General features: G+C 44.9%; 2 long non-coding RNA genes across 3 annotated transcripts in view; one reads left to right on the top strand and one right to left on the bottom strand.

The window, feature by feature from the left end:
- Nucleotides 1-5,516: 5,516 nt before the first annotated feature.
- The window catches only part of LOC119361543, a 23,066-nt gene continuing 6,340 nt past the window's right edge, over nt 5,517-22,242 (top strand). The window contains exons 1-3 of one of the 2 annotated variants that reach the window (XR_005172918.1): nt 5,517-5,572; nt 19,321-19,452; nt 19,989-20,262. This is a non-coding gene — a long non-coding RNA (uncharacterized LOC119361543). Of the gene's footprint in view, nt 5,573-19,075; nt 19,453-19,988; nt 20,263-22,242 lie in introns of those variants that run through there. The other variant, XR_005172919.1, reaches the window with a different exon arrangement.
- LOC119361553 lies at nt 21,335-22,011 on the bottom strand. The gene is made up of 2 exons (XR_005172920.1): nt 21,908-22,011; nt 21,335-21,808 (listed from the first exon to the last, which is right to left on the bottom strand). It is a non-coding gene; the product is annotated as an uncharacterized LOC119361553 (long non-coding RNA).

Below are 22,242 nucleotides of genomic sequence, written 5' to 3'. Positions count from 1 at the left end.
ATGCAAGCTTAACACCTATCCGGATAGCTCTGAGTAGAGATACCGGATACGTTTAATGGAGCAACAATTTAGAATAGCTCCAAGTAGAACAGTTATTTGAAATGGCTCCAAATATAGCGTAGTAGCTGCATCTACAAGATGACATAGAGATTTGCGAAGTACATACGGATCTAAAAGATTCAGACCCGTTGACTATAACATCTCTCACAAGCATAGCATGATCAAACCCAGAACTCATCGAGTGTTAATCACATGGTAATGTGAACTAGATTATTGACTCTAGTAAACTCTTTGGGTGTTAGTCACATGGGGATGTGACCTTGAGTGTTAATCACATATCGATGTGAACTGGATTATTGACTCTAGTGCAAGTGGGAGACTGTTGGAAATATGCCCTAGAGGCAATAATAAATTAGTTATTATTATATTTCCTTGTTCATGATAATCGTTTATTATCCATGCTAGAATTGTATTGATAGGAAACTCGGATACATGTGTGGATACATAGACAACACCATGTCCCTAGTAAGCCTCTAGTTGACTAGCTCGTTGATCAATAGATGGTTACGGTTTCCTGACCATGGACATTGGATGTCATTGATAACGGGATCACATCATTAGGAGAATGGTGTGATGGACAAAGACCCAATCCTAAGCCTAGCACAAGATCATGTAGTTTGTATGCTAAAGCTTTTCTAATGTCAAGTATCATTTCCTTAGACCATGAGATTGTGCAACTCCCGGATACCGTAGGAGTGCTTTGGGTGTGCCAAACGTCACAACGTAACTGGGTGGCTATAAAGATACACTACAGGTATCTACGAAAGTGTTTTTTGGGTTGGCACAAATCGAGACTGGGATTTGTCACTCCGTGTAAACGGAGAGGTATCTCTGGGCCCACTCGGTAGGACATCATCATAATGTGCACAATGTGATCAAGGAGTTGATCACGGGATGATGTGTTATGAAACGAGTAAAGAGACTTGCCGGTAACAAGATTGAACAAGGTATCGGGATACCGACGATCGAATCTCGGGCAAGTATCGTACCGCTAGACAAAGGGAATTGTATACGGGATTGATTAAGTCCTTGACATCGTGGTTCATCCGATGAGATCATCGTGGAACATGTGGGAGCCAACATGGGTATCCAGATCCCGCTGATGGTTATTGACCGGAGAGTCATCTCGGTCATGTCTGCATGTCTCCCGAACCCGTAGGGTCTACACACTTAAGGTTCGGTGATGCTAGGGTTATAGAGATATTAGTATGCGGTAACCCAAAAGTTGTTCGGAGTCCCGGATGAGATCCCAGACGTCACGAGGAGTTCCGGAATGGTCCAGATGTAAAGTTTTATATATGGGAAGTCTTGTTTTGGTCGCCGGAAAAGTTTCGCGCATTATCGGTATTGTACCGGGAGTGCCGAAAGGGGTCCGGGGGTCCACCAAGGGGGTCCACCTGCCCCGGGGGGCCACATGGGCTGTAGGGGTGTGCGCCTTGGCCTATATGGGCCAAGGGCACCAGCCCCAAGAGGCCCATGCGCCAAGAGATAAGGGAAAGGAAGAGTCCTAAAGGGGGAAGGCACCTCCTAGGTGCCTTGGGGAGGATGGACTCCTCCCTGGCCGCACCCTTCCTTGGAGGAAGGGCCAAGGCTGCGCCTCCCCCCCCCCCTCTCTTTGCCCTATATATAGTGGGGGGAAGGGAGGGCAGCCGCACCTAAGCCCTGGTGCCTCCCTCTCCCTCCCATGACACATCTCCCTCCTCCCGCAGCGCTTGGCGAAGCCTTGTTGGAATCCCGCTACTTCCACCACCACGCCGTCGTGCTGCTGGATCTCCATCAACCTCTCCTCCCCCCTTGCTGGATCAAGAAGGAGGAGACGTCGCTGCTCCGTACGTGTGTTGAACGCGGAGGTGCCGTCCGTTCGGCGCTAGGATCATCAGTGATTTGGATCATGACGAGTACGACTCCATCAACCCCGTTGTCTTGAACGCTTCCGCGCGCGATCTACAAGGGTATGTAGATCCACTCCTCCCTCGTTGCTAGATGACTCCATAGATAGATCTTGGTGACACGTAGGAAAATTTTGAATTTATGCTACGTTCCCCAACACTTTGTTGTATAGCTTAGCATAGTCTGGTCTCTCTCTCTCTCTTTCTATATATATATATATTTCAAAGATTTGTAATACACCTGTACAGCTATACTATCTGAGGTTTATGAATATAAATATATACATACTTGAGTGGTTATGAATGCTTGTTGAAGAAATCTGATATGTATTTGCTTAATGGATTCTACTTAATTATCTAGTTAAGGGTGGAAATACTATGTGAAAATATACGGGTCGTTACATCCTACCCTCCTTAGAAAAAGATTTCATCCTCGAAATCGAAAACTTACTTAAAAAGGTTGGGGTAGGTTACTCGTAGGTCTTCCTCCTTCTCCCACGTCGCCTCACGAACTGAGTGGTTCTTCCATTGCACTTTGCAGAACCGAATGGTCCTTGTCCCGAGCTTGCGGTCTTCAACTTCTAAGATCTTCAATGGTCGTTCTTCATAAGTCAGGTCTGGTTGTAATTCAATTTCCAAGTCTGATACTTGTGGTGGTGGCTTGTTGCATTTCTTAAGTTGAGATATGTGGAAGACATTGTGAATTCTTGATAAACGTTCTGGTAACTCCAACTTATAAGCAGATGTTCCCTTTTCCTCCAAAATTTTAAATGGCCCAACATATCTAGGACTCAACTTTCCTTTGATTCCAAAGCGTCTAACCCCTCTCATAGGTGATACTTTTAGATACACCAAGTCTCCTACTGCCAATTGCATAACCCCCCTATTCCGGTCAGCATAGCTCTTTTGCCTATTTTGTGCAATCTGGAGTCGTTCTTTGATTAGTTGGATCTTCTCATCATTCTCTCTCACTATGTCAGGACTAAGTAATGGTCTCTCTCCAACTTCATACCAGCATATAGGTGATCTGCATTTCCTCCCATACAATGCCTCATATGGAGCCATTTGTATGCTGGATTGATAACTATTATTGTAAGCAAATTCTGCTAGGTGTAGATGCGTATCCCATGATTCTCTAAAGTTCATTACACATGCTCTCAACATATCCTCAAGGATCTGATTTACCCGCTCTGTCTGGCCATCAGTTTGGGGATGATAAGCCGTGCTAAAGTGGAGCTCAGTTCCAAGAGACTTCTGTAGGCTCTTCCAAAAGCTTGATGTAAACACGGAACCTCGGCCAGATGTTATGGTCTTTGGCACACCATGGAGGGTAACTATCCTCTCTAAGTACAGTTCAGCCAACTTATCAAAGGAATATTTCTGGTTTGTAGCAATGAAGTGCGCTGACTTAGTGAGTCGGTCGACCACAACCCATATAGCATCCTTCTTTTTCGGTGCCATAGGCAAACCAGTAATAAAATCCATACAAAGATCTTCCCATTTCCACTCTGGTGTCTCTAATGGCTTTAATAACCCGGCAGGCCTTTGATGCTCCGCTTTTACCCTCTGACAAGTGTCACACTTGCTGACATATTCTGCGATTTCCCTCTTCATACCAGGCCACCAAAAATTTCCCTTCACATCCTTATACATCTTCGTGCTCCCAGGATGGATAGTGTACAAAGTGTCATGAGCTTCATGCAAAATAATTTCCTTGATCTGTAGGTCATCTGGCATACAGATCCTACTATGGTTCCAAAGAACTCCTTCCTGGTCCAACCTGAATTGTGAAGGCTGTCCCGCTTGAATTCTTCTCGTTTCCTCCTTGATGAATGCATCCATTGCTTGCTTTTCCTTAATCTAATCTAGCAATGTGGGGTGAAATGTCATGGCTGCTATATTAGCACTAGATGTGGCCTCTCTCAGCTCTATTCCCATCTTTGCAAGATCCTACAGTAGCTCTTTGCCATACCCTTCAATTGATATGTGGTTGCATTGCTTCTTTCTACTAAGTGCATCTGCCACTACATTTGCCTTACCAGGGTGGTAGTTAATTGTCAGATCATAATCCTTGATTAGTTCCAGCCACCTCCTCTGCCTCATGTTCAACTCTTTTTGTGTAAATATGTATTTGAGACTCTTGTGGTCGCTGTACAGTGTGCACTTAGAACCATATAGGTAGTGCCTCCATGTTTTCAGTGCAAACACAACAGCTCCCAACTCCAAGTCATGGGTAGGGTAATTTACTTCATGTGTCTTTAATTGCCTAGAAGCATAGGCTATCACTCTATCATTTTGCATCAGAACACATCCTAGTCCAGATTTTGAAGCATCACAATACACCACATAATCTTGTCCACTTTCAGGTAATGCCAACACTAGTGCGGTAGTTAACCTTTTCTTTAGTTCCTCAAAACTTCTCTCACACTCTTCAGTCCAAATAAATTTAGCTTCTTTCCTAAGCAATTTGGTGATTGGTGCTGTAATCTGCGAAAACCCTTTTATAAATCTGCGGTAGTATCCAGCAAAGCCCAAGAAACTCCTTATCTCACTTGGGTTGGTCAGACGAGCCCAAGACACAACTGTCTCAATTTTGGATGGGTCAACCTCAACTCCTCTTCCTGAAATTACGTGCCCCAAGAAAGCTACTTGGTCCAGCCAAAACTCACACTTACTAAATTTTGCATACAACTGATTCTATCTTAAGATTTGAAGTGCTATCCTCAAGTGTTTAGCATGCTCTTCCTTGCTTCTTGAATATATTAATATGTCATCAATAAAGACCACTACAAACTTGTCCAAATATTGCATAAAAATCTTGTTCATCAAGTTCATGAACATAGTTGGGGCATTAGTTAGACCGAATGGAACCACAGTGTACTCATGGTGTCCATATCGAGATACAAATGACGTCTTCTCAATATCCTCTTCCTTCACTTTCATTTGGTGATATCCAGATCTCAAGTCAATTTTCGAGAAGACACATGCACCCTTGAGTTGATCAAATAAATCATTTATTCTCGGTAACTGATACTTATTCTTTACAGTTACCTTGTTAAGGTCTCGAAAATCTGTGCATAGCCTCAACCCTCCATCCTTTTTCTCTGCAAATAATACTGGTGCTCCCCATGGTGACATGCTTTCCCTAATGAATCCTTTTTCCTTCAGCTCATCCAATTGTTTCTTTAGCTCCACTAACTCTGGCTGTGACATTTTGTAGGGTCTTTTGGAGATGGGTGATGCCCCAGGCATTAAAACAATGCTGAACTCTAACTCCCTATCAGGCGGCATACCCGGCAGTTCATCCGGAAATACATCAGGAAACTCACAAACTACAGGTATATCCTTTATTTCTTTATTTTGTCCACTTGCTGCCATTACTAAGGGATTGTTGGGTCTGGTTCTACTTCCAAAATATATCAGCCTAGAGCCATCAGACTTCCTTATGGATACACTTTTAAGTTCACAATCTACTTTTACTCCATTAGCAGCTAACCAATCCATCCCAAGGATTATTTCTAACCCTGACATCTCTATAACATGCAGGTCTGCTAAAAATTTGGTGTTGTGGATTATTATTGGTTGATTTCTGCGCATTGCCTCTACTGTAATCTTCCCTCCAGGTGAGTTAACTCCTAAAGCCTTTTCCAACGGTGTGCATGTTAATCCATTTTTATTCACGAAATCTTGGGAAATAAATGAGTGTGCGGCACCGGTATCAAAAAGAACTGTACCAACTGAAGGAGGAATGAGTAGTTTACCGATGACAACATCTGTAGCTTCTCCTAGTTGCTCTGCAGCCACATAATTCAGCCTTGGTTGTCCTCCTACTTGTCCTCCCCGCCCAGCTCCTCTTGCTGCATAGTTCATAGGTCCGCCTTGTCCTCGCCCAGCTGGTGGACGGTGCACTTGAGTCTGCTGTATAGGTGGCCTTGTAGGATTCGTGGGAGGAGAGGTGCAATTGAGCTTGTGGTGTCCTGGTCTCCCACAATTGAAGCAAAGTCCTGTACCCGTCATACAATCTCGAGTAGCATGACCTTTTCCACACTTCCCACATTTAGGAACAAAGGTTGGCTGAGTAGGAAATCTAGGCCGTGGTGGTGGCATATGAGGATGCATTAGTCCAGGCATCATAGGATGTGGGTGATGCATCATGGGGCGTGGATCTACCCTTGCTTTCTTCCTTCTCTCTTCACTTAGGTTGGCATGCTCATTCTCAAGTATGAAGGCCCTGTTGACAAGGTCTTGAAACTAGGTGATCCCGTGAATTGAGAGGTGCATTTTCAGGAATGGATGCAGCCCCTCCATAAACTTCTCCACTTTCTTGGCTTCAGTGTTCACATCATCTGGAGCATATCTTGCCAAATCATTAAACTGGTTTAGGTAGTCGTTTATCCTCTTGCTACCTTGAGTCAGATTGCGAAACTCCCTCTTTTTGATATCCATCTTTCCCTTTGGAATATGGGTCTGACGGAAATTCTCCTTGAACTCCTCCCAAGTGATAGAATGATTATTTGCTCGGTTAAGGCTGAAATTTCTCCACCAAGCTGCTGCTGGTCCGGTTAGCTGGTGTGATGCATATCTCACCTTCTCTTCATCTGAGCACCCCACGGTTTCCAGATTGTGTTCTACTTCTAACAGCCAGTCATCTGCCTCTAGTGGATCCACCGCCTTGGAGAATGTGGGTAGCTGAGTTTTCAAAAATTCTCCCAAGCTAACTCCTGCACCGGGTAGGTGTGCTCCTCCAGGAACTAGTCTTGTCAGTATCGCTTCAAGGAAGTGGTTCTGGTTCTCTTGGGACTCCCTTCGAGAATTCTCCATGAACTTAAGGACATCTCCTAGATTGCCTTCTCCACCCATAAGTCCAGAAGTTCCAGCATTGCCCACTTCTGGATTGCTTGGAAGTTGCGCCGCTCCGGGTAGGGCACTTTGATTTTCTGAAACTGGAGTACCCCCATGCTGATCATGGGCGCTTGATCCCAAATGAAAGACAAGGTCTTGCTCAGTCAAACCATTGTTATCCATCCTGCATTTTTTTCTAGTTAGTTGGTTACTTCTTTGCATGATTATTGATTCAAATCAGCAAGCACAAGTGCAAGTGATACCAATAAATAGCATGCTGTCCTTAAATTTGCAGTAACCCAACATGAAGTGCATGTTGGAAATATGCCCTAGAGGCAATAATAAAAGCATTATTATTATATTTCCTTGTTCATGATAATTGTCTTTATTCATGCTATAATTGTGTTATCCGGAAATCGTAATGCATGTGTGAATAACAGACACCAACATGTCCCTAGTGAGCCTCTAGTTGACTAGCTCATTGATCAACAGATAGTCATGATTTCCTGACTATGGACACTGGATGTCATTGATAACGAGATCACATCATTAGGAGAATGATGTGATGGACAAGACCCAATCCTAAACATAGCACAAGATCGTATAGTTCGTTTGCTAGAGTTTTGCAATGTCAAAGTATCTATTCCTTAGACCATGAGATCGTGTAACTCCCGGATACCGTAGGAGTGCTTTGGGTATGCCAAACGTCACAACGTAACTGGGTGACTATAAAGGTAGACTACGGGTATCTCCGAAAGTGTCTGTTGGGTGACATGGATCAAGACTGGGATTTGTCACTCCGTATGACGGAGAGGTATCACTGGGCCCACTCGGTAATGCATCATCATAATGAGCTCAGAGTGACCAAGTGTCTGGTCACGGGATCATGCATTACGGTACGAGTAAAGTGACTTGCCGGTAACGAGATTGAACGAGGTATTGGGATACCGACGATCGAATCTCGGGCAAGTAACATATCGATAGACAAAGGGAATAGCGTACGGGGTTGATTGAATCCTCGACATCGTGGTTCATCCGATGAGATCATCGTGGAGCATGTGGGAGCCAACATGGGTATCCAGATCCCGTTGTTGGTTATTGACCGGAGAGTCGTCTCGGTCATGTCTGCTTGTCTCTCGAACCCGTAGGGTCTACACACTTAAGGTTCAGTTACGCTAGGGTTGTAGGGATATGTATATGCAGTAACCCGAATGTTGTTCGGAGTCCCGGATGAGATCCCGGACGTCACGAGGAGTTCCGGAATGGTCCGGAGGTAAAGATTTATATATGGGAAGTCCTGTTTCGGGCATCGGGACAAGTTTCGGGGTTATCGGTATTGTACCGGGACCACCGGAGGGGTCCCGGGGGCCCACCGGGTGGGGCCACCCATCCCCGGGGGCCACATGGGCTGTAGGGGGTGCGCCTTGGCCTACATGGGCCAAGGGCACCAGCCCCACTAGGCCCATGCGCCTAGGGTTTCCAAGGGGGAGGAGTCCTACTAGTGGAAGGCACCTCCTAGGTGCCTTGGGGGGGAGGGAAAACCCCCTAGGCCGCCGCACCCCCTAGGAGATTGGATCTCCTAGGGCCGGCCACCCCCCCTTGGCACCCCTATATATAGTGGGGGAGAGGAGGGACTTCACACCTTGAGTCCTTGGCCTTTGGTTGCCTCCTTCTCCCTCCCCAACACCTCCTCCACCTCCATAGTGCTTAGCGAAGCTCTGCCGGAGAACTGCAGCTCCATCAACACCACGCCGTCGTGCTGCTGCTGGTGCCATCTCCCTCAACCTCTCCTCCCTCCCTTGCTGGATCAAGAAGGAGGAGACGTGGCTGTTCCGTACGTGTGTTGAACGCGGAGGTGCCGTCCGTTCGGTGCTAGGATCTCCGGTGATTCGAATCACGTCGTGTTCGACTACATCATCCCCGTTCTTTGAACGCTTCCGCTCGCGATCTACAAGGTATGTAGATGCATCTATTCACTCGTTGCTAGATGAACTCCTAGATGATCTTGGTGAAACGAGTAGGAAAATTTTTGTTTTCTGCAACGTTCCCCAACAGTGGTATCAGAGCTAGGTCTATGCGTAGTTCTTCTTGCGCGAGTAGAACACAATTTGTTGTGGGCGTAGATTTGTCAACTCTCTTGCCGTTACTAGTCCTTTCTTGCTTCAGCGGTATTGTGGGATGAAGCGGCCCGGACCAACCTTACACGTACGCTTACGTGAGACCGGTTCCACCGACTAACATGCACTAGTTGCATAAGGTGGCTGGCGGGTGTCTGTCTCTCCTACTTTAGTTGGAGCGGAATCGATGAACAGGGTCCTTATGAAGGGTAAATAGAAGTTGACAAATCACGTTGTGGCTTTAACGTAGGTAAGAAAACGTTCTTGCTAGAACCCTAATTCAGCCACGTAAAACTTGCAACAACAATTAGAGGACGTCTAACTTGTTTTTGCAGCAAGTGGTTTGTGATATGATATGACCAAAGTTGTGATGAATGATGAATGATCTATATGTGATGTATGAGATGTTCATGCTATTGTAATAGGAATCACGACTTGCATGTCGATGAGTATGACAACCGGCAGGAGCCATAGGAGTTGTCTTTATTCTTTTATATGACCTGCGTGTCATCAAGAAACGCCATGTAATTACTTTACTTTATTGCTAAACGCGTTAGCCATAGTAGTAGAAGTAATAGTTGGCGAGCAACTTCATGGAGACACGATGATGGAGATCATGATGATGGAGATCATGGTGTCAAGCCGGTGACAAGATGATCATGGAGCCCCAAGATGGAGATCAAAGGAGCTATGTGATATTGGCCATATCATGTCACGTTTATTATTTGATTGCATGTGATGTTTATCATGTTTTGCATCTTGTTTACTTAGAACGACGGTAGTAAATAAGATGATCCCTCATACTAATTTCAAGAAGTGTTCCCCCTAACTGTGCACCGTTGCGACAGTTCGCTATTTCAAAACACCACGTGATGATCGGGTGTTTTATTCAGACGTTCACATACAACGGGTGTAAGACAGATTTACACATGCAAACACTTAGGTTGACTTGACGAGCCTAGCATGTACAGACATGGCCTCGGAACACAGAAGACCGAAAGGTCGAGCATGAGTCGTATAGAAGATACGATCAACATGAAGATGTTCACCAATGTTGACTAGTCCGTCTCACGTGATGATCGGACACGGTCTAGTTTAACTCGGATCATGTAATACTTAGATGACCAGAGGGATGTCTAATCTAAGTGGGAGTTCACTAATAATTTGATTAGTTGAACTTAATTATCATGAACTTAGTCTAAATATTTTACAATATGTCTTGTAGATCAAATGGCCAACGTAGTCCTCAACTTCAACGCGTTCCTAGAGAAAACTAAGCTGAAAGACGATGGCAGCAACTATACGGACTGGGTCCGGAACCTGAGGATCATCCTCATAGCTGCCAAGAAAGATTATGTCCTACAAGCACCGCTTGGTGACGCACCCGTTCTCCCTGCGGAACAAGACGTTATGAACGCTTGGCAGGCACGTTCCGATGACTACTCCCTCGTTCAGTGCGGCATGCTTTACAGCCTAGAGCCGGGCCTCCAAAAGCGTTTTGAGAGACATGGAGCATATGAGATGTTCGAAGAGCTGAAAATGGTTTTCCAAGCTCATGCCCGGGTCGAGAGATATGAAGTCTCCGACAAATTCTTCAGCTGTAAGATGGAGGAAAACAGTTCTGTCAGTGAGCACATACTCACTATGTCTGGGTTGCATAACCGCTTGACTCAGCTGGGAGTTAATCTCCCAGATGATGCGGTCATTGACAGAATCCTCCAGTCGCTTCCACCAAGCTACAAGAGCTTTGTGATGAACTTCAATATGCAGGGGATGGAAAAGACCATTCCTGAAGTATTTGCTATGCTGAAATCAGCAGAGGTAGAAGTCAGAAAGGAACATCAAGTGTTGATGGTCAATAAAACCACTAAGTTCAAGAAAGGCAAGGGTAAGAAGAGCTTCAAGAAGGACGGCAAAGAGGTTGCCGCGCCCGGCAAGCAAGCTGCCGGGAAGAAGCCAAAGAATGGACCCAAGCCCGAGACTGAGTGCTTTTATTGCAAGGGAAGCGGTCACTGGAAGCGGAACTGCCCTAAGTACTTAGCGGATAAGAAGGCCGGCAAAACAAAAGGTATATATGATATACATGTAATTGATGTGTACCTTACTAGTGCCCGTAGTAGCTCCTGGGTATTTGATACCGGTGCAGTTGCTCACATTTGTAACTCAAAGCAGGGGCTGCGGAATAAGCGGAAACTAGCAAAGGACGAGGTGACGATGCGCGTCGGGAATGGTTCCAAGGTCAATGTGATCGCCGTCGGCACGCTACCTCTGCATCTCCCTTTGGGATTAGTTTTAAACCTTAATAATTGTTATTTAGTGCCAGCTTTGAGCATGAACATTGTATCGGGATCTCGTTTAATTCGAGATGGCTACTCTTTTAAATCTGAGAATAATGGTTGTTCCATTTTTATGAGAGATATGTTTTATGGTCATGCTCCTATGGTGAATGGTTTATTCTTTATGAATCTCGAACGTGATGCTACACATATTCATAATGTGAGTACCAAAAGAAGTAAGGTTGATAATGATAGTCCCACATACTTGTGGCACTGCCGCCTTGGTCACATAGGTGTCAAACGCATGAAGAAGCTCCATGCTGATGGACTTTTAGAGTCTCTTGATTATGAATCATTTGACACGTGCGAACCATGCCTTATGGGTAAAATGACCAAGACTCCGTTCTCAGGAACAATGGAGCGAGCAACCGACTTATTGGAAATCATACATACTAATGTGTGCGGTCCAATGAGTGTTGAGGCTCGCGGTGGCTATCGTTATGTTCTCACCCTCACTGATGATTTAAGTAGGTATGGGTATATCTACTTAATGAAACACAAGTCTGAAACCTTTGAAAAGTTCAAGGAATTTCAGAGTGAGGTTGAAAATCAACGTGACAGGAAAATCAAGTTTCTACGATCAGATCGTGGAGGAGAATACTTGAGTCACGAGTTTGGGGCACACTTAAGAAAATGTGGAATAGTTTCACAACTCACGCCGCCTGGAACACCTCAGCGTAATGGTGTGTCCGAACGTCGTAATCGCACTCTGTTAGATATGGTGCGATCTATGATGTCTCTTACCGATTTACCGCTTTCTTTTTGGGGCTATGCTTTAGAGACTGCCGCATTCACTTTAAATAGGGCTCCGTCGAAATCCGTTGAGACGACACCGTATGAATTATGGTTTGGGAAGAAACCTAAGCTGTCGTTTCTAAAAGTTTGGGGATGCGATGCTTATGTCAAGAAACTTCAACCTGAAAAGCTCGAACCCAAATCAGAAAAATGTGTCTTCATAGGGTACCCAAAAGAAACTATTGGGTACACCTTCTACCTCAGATCCGAAGGCAAGATCTTTGTTGCCAAGAATGGGTCCTTTCTGGAGAAAGAGTTTCTCTCGAAAGAAGTAAGTGGGAGGAAAGTAGAGCTTGATGAAGTATTGCCTCTTGAACCGGAAAATGGCGCAACTCAAGAAAATGTTCCTGAGGTGCCAGCACCGACTAGAGAGGAAGTTAATGATAATGATCAAGATACTTCTGATCAAGCTCCTACTGAAATTCGAAGGTCCACAAGGACACGTTCCGCACCAGAGTGGTACGGCAACCCTGTCTTGGAAATCATGTTGTTAGACAACGGTGAACCTTCGAACTATGAAGAAGCGATGGCGGGACCGGATTCCGACAAATGGCTGGAAGCCATGAAATCCGAGATAGGATCCATGTATGAAAACAAAGTATGGACTTTGACTGACTTGCCCGTTGAACGGCGAGCCATAGAAAATAAATGGATCTTTAAGAAGAAGACAGACGCGGATGGTAATGTGACCATCTATAAAGCTCGGCTTGTCGCTAAGGGTTATCGACAAGTTCAAGGGGTTGACTACGATGAGACTTTCTCACCGGTAGCAAAGCTGAAGTCCGTCCGAATCATGTTAGCAATTGCCGCATTCTATGATTATGAAATATGGCAAATGGACGTAAAAACGGCATTCCTTAATGGTTTCCTTAAGGAAGAATTGTATATGATGCAGCCGGAAGGTTTTGTCGATCCTAAGAATGCTCACAAAGTGTGCAAGCTCCAACGCTCGATTTATGGGCTGGTGCAAGCATCTCGGAGTTGGAACATTCGCTTTGATGAGATGATCAAAGCGTTTGGGTTTACACAGACTTATGGAGAAGCCTGCGTTTACAAGAAAGTGAGTGGGAGCTCAGTAGCATTTCTCATATTATATGTAGATGACATACTTTTGATGGGAAATGATATAGAACTCTTGGACAGCATCAAGGCCTACTTGAATAAAAGTTTTTCAATGAAGGACCTTGGAGAAGCTGCTTATATATTAGGCATCAAAATCTATAGAGATAGATCGAGACGCCTCATAGGTCTTTCACAAAGCACATACCTTGATAAGATATTGAAAAAGTTCAATATGGATCAATCCAAGAAGGGGTTCTTGCCTGTGTTGCAAGGTATGAAATTGAGCTCAGCTCAATGTCCGACCACGGCAGAAGATATAGAAGAGATGAGCGTCATCCCCTATGCCTCAGCCATAGGTTCTATTATGTATGCCATGCTGTGTACCAGACCTGATGTAAACCTTGCCGTAAGTTTGGTAGGAAGGTACCAAAGTAATCCCGGCAAGGAACACTGGACAGCGGTCAAGAATATCCTGAAGTACCTGAAAAGGACTAAGGAAATGTTTCTCGTTTATGGAGGTGACGAAGAGCTCGTCGTAAAGGGTTACGTCGACGCTAGCTTCGACACAGATCTGGATGACTCTAAGTCACAAACCGGATACGTGTATATTTTGAATGGTGGGGCAGTAAGCTGGTGCAGTTGCAAGCAAAGCGTCGTGGCGGGATCTACATGTGAAGCGGAGTGCATGGCAGCCTCGGAGGCAGCACATGAAGCAATATGGGTGAAGGAGTTCATCACCGACCTAGGAGTCATACCCAATGCGTCGGGGCCGATCAAGCTCTTCTGTGACAACACTGGAGCTATTGCACTTGCCAAGGAGCCCAGGTTTCACAAGAAGACAAGGCACATCAAGCGTCGCTTCAACTCCATTCGTGAAAATCTTCAAGATGGAGACATAGAGATTTGTAAAGTACATACGGACCTGAATGTAGCAGATCCGTTGACTAAACCTCTCCCTAGAGCAAAACATGATCAACACCAGAATTCCATGGGTGTTCGATTCATCACAATGTAACTAGATTATTGACTCTAGTGCAAGTGGGAGACTGTTGGAAATATGCCCTAGAGGCAATAATAAAAGCATTATTATTATATTTCCTTGTTCATGATAATTGTCTTTATTCATGCTATAATTGTGTTATCCGGAAATCGTAATGCATGTGTGAATAACAGACACCAACATGTCCCTAGTGAGCCTCTAGTTGACTAGCTCGTTGATCAACAGATAGTCATGATTTCCTGACTATGGACACTGGATGTCATTGATAACGAGATCACATCATTAGGAGAATGATGTGATGGACAAGACCCAATCCTAAACATAGCACAAGATCGTATAGTTCGTTTGCTAGAGTTTTGCAATGTCAAAGTATCTATTCCTTAGACCATGAGATCGTGTAACTCCCGGATACCGTAGGAGTGCTTTGGGTATGCCAAACGTCACAACGTAACTGGGTGACTATAAAGGTAGACTACGGGTATCTCCGAAAGTGTCTGTTGGGTGACATGGATCAAGACTGGGATTTGTCACTCCGTATGACGGAGAGGTATCACTGGGCCCACTCGGTAATGCATCATCATAATGAGCTCAGAGTGACCAAGTGTCTGGTCACGGGATCATGCATTACGGTACGAGTAAAGTGACTTGCCGGTAACGAGATTGAACGAGGTATTGGGATACCGACGATCGAATCTCGGGCAAGTAACATATCGATAGACAAAGGGAATAGCGTACGGGGTTGATTGAATCCTCGACATCGTGGTTCATCCGATGAGATCATCGTGGAGCATGTGGGAGCCAACATGGGTATCCAGATCCCGTTGTTGGTTATTGACCGGAGAGTCGTCTCGGTCATGTCTGCTTGTCTCTCGAACCCGTAGGGTCTACACACTTAAGGTTCAGTTACGCTAGGGTTGTAGGGATATGTATATGCAGTAACCCGAATGTTGTTCGGAGTCCCGGATGAGATCCCGGACGTCACGAGGAGTTCCGGAATGGTCCGGAGGTAAAGATTTATATATGGGAAGTCCTGTTTCGGGCATCGGGACAAGTTTCGGGGTTATCGGTATTGTACCGGGACCACCGGAGGGGTCCCGGGGGCCCACCGGGTGGGGCCACCCATCCCCGGGGGCCACATGGGCTGTAGGGGGTGCGCCTTGGCCTACATGGGCCAAGGGCACCAGCCCCACTAGGCCCATGCGCCTAGGGTTTCCAAGGGGGAGGAGTCCTACTAGTGGAAGGCACCTCCTAGGTGCCTTGGGGGGGAGGGAAAACCCCCTAGGCCGCCGCACCCCCTAGGAGATTGGATCTCCTAGGGCCGGCCACCCCCCCTTGGCACCCCTATATATAGTGGGGGAGAGGAGGGACTTCACACCTTGAGTCCTTGGCCTTTGGTTGCCTCCTTCTCCCTCCCCAACACCTCCTCCACCTCCATAGTGCTTAGCGAAGCTCTGCCGGAGAACTGCAGCTCCATCAACACCACGCCGTCGTGCTGCTGCTGGTGCCATCTCCCTCAACCTCTCCTCCCTCCCTTGCTGGATCAAGAAGGAGGAGACGTGGCTGTTCCGTACGTGTGTTGAACGCGGAGGTGCCGTCCGTTCGGTGCTAGGATCTCCGGTGATTCGAATCACGTCGTGTTCGACTACATCATCCCCGTTCTTTGAACGCTTCCGCTCGCGATCTACAAGGTATGTAGATGCATCTATTCACTCGTTGCTAGATGAACTCCTAGATGATCTTGGTGAAACGAGTAGGAAAATTTTTGTTTTCTGCAACGTTCCCCAACAGTGCAATCATGGTGGCAAATGCCTCTTGCTAACCAGAATGATACCACTCTGATTACTCACTAAAGCACACAATAGTAAGCTACTATGAGCCTCCTAATGCATACAAGTTATATACTATAGAACAAGCACTTATATTACAACCAGTACATCACATAAGTCTTGCTTAAGGGCATAACTGCATTACAACTAGAGCACACACCACATAGGATTCAGTCCCTACTAGTACATAGGGGACAAACTCTACCTTGCAATTCACACATATCTTACATAAACACACATATTCAGGCTGCCACTACACTAACTACTGTTGATCCCAAAAGATTAGTCTATGGCCAAGGCGTCCCACGTCTAAGAGTTTGGAAGATTGGAACTTGATTAGGCGATGCCGCTGCCACCGCCATTGTTGCTACCGCTGCCACTTCCATTGCTTCCACCACTGCCACTCGCGCCAAGCCCAAGTACCCTTGCATAGGTAGCAGCCTCCCTGTACTCCCTCGAGCTGACACTCATGTGTGGGTGGATAAAGTCAGGTTGGTGTGGTCGTGGAATAGGGAAGTGGGGTAGCTGTTGCTGCTCTATATCTGGCTGTAGGGTTGGTTCTGGTTCAACTATATGTTCCGGTAGCGGCTGGGGTGGTGCAGGTGGTATGTTTGGTGAGGGTGGAACTAGTGGCTCATTTGGGTTCTCTACTCCCTCAACTTCTTCCAGTTCCTCTAGTTCTACTTCCTCTGGATCCTCCTCTTCTTCCTCTTGAACATCACCTGGTACTATTATAGGATTAAGAGGACCTCCAGGCATAGCATTTAGTGCTCCCTGAAGCACAATCCTATCATGTTCGCTCATCTGATAGCATTGATACCAGAATTGGGTTGCTTCCTGGTGTCTAATAAGCTCCTCCTTCATTGTATGATACATCATCGTATCAGCAATCATTGTCATACTAGAAGTGATGCTAACTGTTGAAGCGACAGGTATAGGCTGAGCTGATGAAGACCCAACACCCAGGCTTGCTCCTCTAGGTCCTTGCTGATGGTTCTGCCCAAAACCCCCAGAATCAAGTGCTGGCAAGTCTCGGTATCCGGTGGTGCGCAGTTTCTCTCCAAAGTGTGCTCGTAGTCCAAGCATAGCTTCCTTGGCAACCTCCTGCATGGGTAGAGTGTCATCGGATGACCGCTGCATTGTGGAAAGCTCCACATAGAAGTCCATGTCTGATGGAACACCGCTGAGCACCACAACTACACCCTTGTAGGAGTGTGTTCCATCATCTGGCATCTCTTCACAGAATTGAGGACATGGTGCCCCAAGCTCCTGCATCATTTGCCAAAGTAGTAGGACATGCTGGCCACGAACCCTTGATGGTGGAATTCTAATTCGAACCATCCTGCAACATGCTTCTAATTAGCATGATAGTCATCTAAAGTTACTGGACAAAATAATTATGATGTGGGATTTATTGGTAGTGCAATATAGAAAGTATGGGTTCCAATTAAAGTATTCCTACCGTCTCTAACTATCTGCGTGACCCTCAAAACCATTGCTCTGATACCACCTGTGATGACCCGTGTCATTATTACTATAGATAATGACACTAGTCCTTGGATTATTTCTTGACAAAATCTTGTCTTGTCAAATAATAATCCATGTCAGAGATATGCAACAGGGAAATAGCTAGAGATGGTCATTTATATTACAATACCTTGCCACACAGGGCTAAATGTCTTAGGTAGGCTTCTCACATGTTTTGCCAAATTATTACATCTCCTAACACCGGAGTTCCAACTAGCAGTACTAGATAGATGATGATAAAATAGTTTTCTGGATTACATAGCTAGATCATAGTTACTTATTCATCCCAACCCCCATATGTGGCATCCAGATCATACATAGCACTAGATGGATCCACATCTAGGTCCCCTGTGTAGTTGTAGTCATCACCATTGCTCTCCTCACTTGGTCCAGTAGGATTCTCATACAAGCTTTGCTCTAAGAAAAAAATGATTAATAGCAAGAGTGAGTACAAAGTACTCAGCAAGCTCAAAAAGCAAAATGCAACACTCATGATAGCTCAATATAAATCAACAAGTCCTACCTCAACTCAACACCTTTCAAAATAACCATTTGTTGCAGAAAGTTTATTTCAATTTATAAAAGCTATCAAACACTCGTATTGCGAGATAGACCACCAATAGGTCCCCATAATCCCCAATCCAAGAGACTGGCATGAATTCATGTTTTCCTTTAACTCTGCAGAGTTTGTATCACTTTACCCATAGAGCTCGAAACCATAATTGCCATCTGCATTTCCTTAGATGCGAGACATGGTTCAGAACCTAAGCTTTTTCCCATTGGTATATTATATCTCCACCCGGCTAGTGTCACTAGCCGTTGTGTCGGGTTTCGGAACCCGCACTCCACCAACGCTTAATATGTATAGCGCTTGCTAATGCACCCATCCGGCATTAGCGTGGGAACTCATCACCCATCCTACTACTACTTACCCATGTGGAGAGTATAATAATTTGATGGTATTGGCCTCAACTCGTCTTAGACAAGACCATGGTTGATACGGTTGTAGTACGGCGCATAAAACGAGTGAAAGTTATTTAATTCTTAATATACTAGACATATGTAGAGGGCCCCACCTTCCAGTATGTCCATCCAGGGCACCCTCTACCCACCAAATAATTATAAAAAAATAAATAAATCAATGGATTAGCCGCTCCATCAGCTAACCCAACTTTTTGGCAATAGTCACTCCACACAATTTATTACCAAAACATTTTATGCAAGTTGATGATAAGATGCAGCAAAGAATAGTGTTTTTCAAAAATAGCTCTACTCAGCATGATCAAGGAGAGCTTGCCTGAGTTCTCGTACTCAGACCCGGACTCAGTTTGTTTCTGTAGCGTCTCCTTCTCCTGACTGTACTCGCTTCCTGCAGTTTGGCAATATATATTTCGAGACTAAGTCGAGTGAATACTAGGAAAATGAAAAAATATACGTCGGTGCAGTGTGGTCATCCTACAGTCAAATATTACTTTTTTTTCTAATGTCTTTTTACTAAGCTTGCATTAGTATGCGTACTAGGTGTGCACCTGGATAAGTTACTAAGCTAATTTATCCTCCATGTGCCCTCTCCCTTTCTCTAAACTAAGACTATCTCTCTCTTCCCTGTACTAGTTCTGTACTAGTAGTCCTCAACCGAACAGAGCACCCACTAGTACTACTAGTCCAGCGAGAACACAAGTAATAATACAGACTGATGCTCCTCTGCTCCTTGCCCAGATCGGCGCCGCCGCCAGCGACGGGAAAGATGTCGCTGCTAGATCCTCCACACTCTCTCTCCCCTGACGTGAATCCCCATATTATTCCCATGAATTTCAGCCTCAACTCTCTAACCCCCCTCTGTGTGTGTGTTCTTTTGGCTTGCAGGTCAAACCCTATTGGGGATGTGATTTCCCTGCTCCAGATTGAAGTGGTTGACGTTGGGCGCCGCCGTGATGCTGGATGGTGCAGGTCAGAGCTCCAGTGCGTGTCCGTGGAGCAGATCCACCATGGGTGCAGGTTAGTGGTGCCCTTGTTCCTTCCTCAAATATTTAGGATAGTCAAGTTCTCAGATTTAGTAGATTAAAATGGCTCTCATGTGTGTGTACTGAACATGTTCACCCCTTTGAATAATCTTGGTGTATTTCTGCTGCCTAATTAATCTGGGAACTTTTTATTTTACATCTTAATGCCTTATCCATGTTTCCTAGTACTGTTGCTTCCAAGATCTGGGGTAGATGTTCCTGCTGTGACTTTTGTGCACCTATGAATAATTAGGATACTTCTGTGTGCATCTGTGAATGACTATGAGACTTGTGTGTGCATCTGGGCTGGTCTTCTTTGTGTATGTGAAAAATATATAGTGGCAGAAGAAGAAGAAGAACTCACCTTTCTTCTTTTGCCCTCTCTGTTGGTCCTACTCTTGCTGCTCCTACGCTCCAAGTCCACTCCAGTAGGCTAGATTGTAGCTCCAGCCTGTCCCCTTCAGTCTACTGATGATTTCTCAGGTCACCATCTTCACTTATTGATCTTGGATCTTTGTTGGTTGTGAACAGGGGAATGGAAATGCTACTGAGAAGAAGAAGAGAGCTTGGTCTGGCTATTTGGAAGCAGAGTGAAGAGTGTGCTACGGTGAAACCTTAGCCAGGTTACTCCTCCTCTCTTTCTAGTACCTAGCTAGTTATGGCTGCCCATCCCTGCTGTATAGTGTAGTCATTTGTGGAGTCTCTCTATTGGCTAGGAGTTGCAGCCCATGCCTAGACCAACTGTTGGTCAATTGACTACTGATATCTATAATGCACGTGATGGTGGTGGTCAATGTGTATCTCAAATATGTCTCTTTGTTTACTGCTTTGACCACGAGATATTTTTGGGTTGGTCTAAGTTTGGTGTGCCCTTTGTTGTATAGCTTAGCATAGTCTGGTCTCTCTCTCTTTATATATATATATATATATATATATATATATATATATATATATATATATATAGGACAAATTTTATCTACAAGCAGTGGTAGTTACCACCTAATTATTTAGCCTCCACGTGTCCCTGCTTAGCACCAAGCCAAACGGGTTAATGGGAGTCACCGGTGGAGGTTCTAAACCCGCTAACACTTGCCTTGCCCCACGGGAAGTTAATTGCATGGGCTGATTTTTAGGGGCGTTAGATACTCCTTGATATCTGGAAGCATTAAATTAAGTCATGCAGTTTGTTTTTCTTAGTTTGATAATTATCTGGTCTGATGCTAGTTCAACTTTCTCCTTCATTCTTGGCTGGATGGAACAACTCTATTTCAAAAAAACACATGACCGTGACACTAATTGTTTGAACCCAAAGAAAAGTAGTATGGTCACTCAGAATTTTATAGTGTATATGCCTTTTGTCTTGAAAGGTATGCGCATGTCTACACATTGCCTGCTAGTTATGTTTCACGCCATGCAGAAAAGTAGTATGCAAGTATGTAGTATATCATTTTAAAAGGAAGTATGGAGTATGCTTCAAAAAAAAGGAAGTATGGAGTATGTGGAATTGATGTATATTTATGTCAAAAAAAAGAGTATGTGGCCTATCTTTTTACGAGAGTATGGAGTATGTAGTACATATACTTCTTATTTAGTCATGGAGTATATATACTTCTTAATTGTAGGAAGGCGTATGCCTATACACATTGTACTACTAGGTACATAGTGGCAGTATATACATATTTTGTAAAAGCTAATTAACATCCAAAAAAATTGTACATACAAGTACTTATTATGTACAGCGTTTTTTTGCTTTAGGTGAGGTGCACGTGAGTATATATGTAGAATATGCAATTTCGTTAGGAAGGTAGTATATACAAGTAGAATATACAGTTTTGTTAGGATGGGAGTATGGAGTATATACACAAGTGTACACGGAGTATAAACATGGTATCCTATGAGTTCATGCATTCTATTTGTACTATATACACATCATAGAGACATGGTGTCTTGCATGCATCAAAGGGAAGTATGCAGGCAACAAAGATCTACGACTTTGACTTAATAGCTTGTTAGTTTTGGTTCGGGTGCGCAGTTGGCAGTAGCAGATACAACATGATGAACGACGCCAGCGATGTGCCTCAGTTGATCCATTCATCAATAATACGTCCGTGTAGCGCCGGCTGTACATGCCTCGTCCTCCTCAACTAGACATGCACCACAAGAGCAATGCGTGGAGCCGTAATCGTAGCTCCGAGTTGCACTGGTGCAGATCGCATCTGGTGGTGTTGTGTGCGCCTGGGCGGCTTGACAGACCAAGAAGCCACCGTGCGACCCAAAACCTAAGTTCGGCTTGTCGTCGTGCATGCCGGCGGCCATGCGCCCGTCATCACATCTGGACCATGGGAATCACGCTGCAGATGAGAAAAAATCAGATATGGATATAGGCACCAAAGAGGAGCCATATGTGCGTATTTAACACAAGATTGGTCAAAGATATAGATTGAATTCACCTTGTTGATCTCCCGTATGAGCTGCCATGAAACATGACGTGTGTGTGCGTGGATGAGATCTGATAACTTTGAACGGTGAATAACAGAACACCATGATGTCCGGTTATGGTTTGAAAGCTAGCTAGCTATCGTTTGACCTGAGGTTGTTATTATATACTAATATATCCTGGCAAACAAATCGGATAGGTACGGTACGAGTGGATATTTTTATTGGGTAGAGAAAGTCTGACTATTTTGAGAAAGGGAACCCGTTAATCAACGGGCGCACCTGATGAGATCGGACGGAAGTAAGGATGGAGGTAGTTACCCCCTAGTGGTAGGATCTATTTTCCCTA

This window comes from Triticum dicoccoides, chromosome 1A (assembly GCF_002162155.2).
Source record: "Triticum dicoccoides isolate Atlit2015 ecotype Zavitan chromosome 1A, WEW_v2.0, whole genome shotgun sequence".
Classification (NCBI taxonomy): Eukaryota; Viridiplantae; Streptophyta; class Magnoliopsida; order Poales; family Poaceae; genus Triticum; species Triticum dicoccoides.
This window is presented reverse-complemented; position numbering and strand designations above follow the sequence as displayed.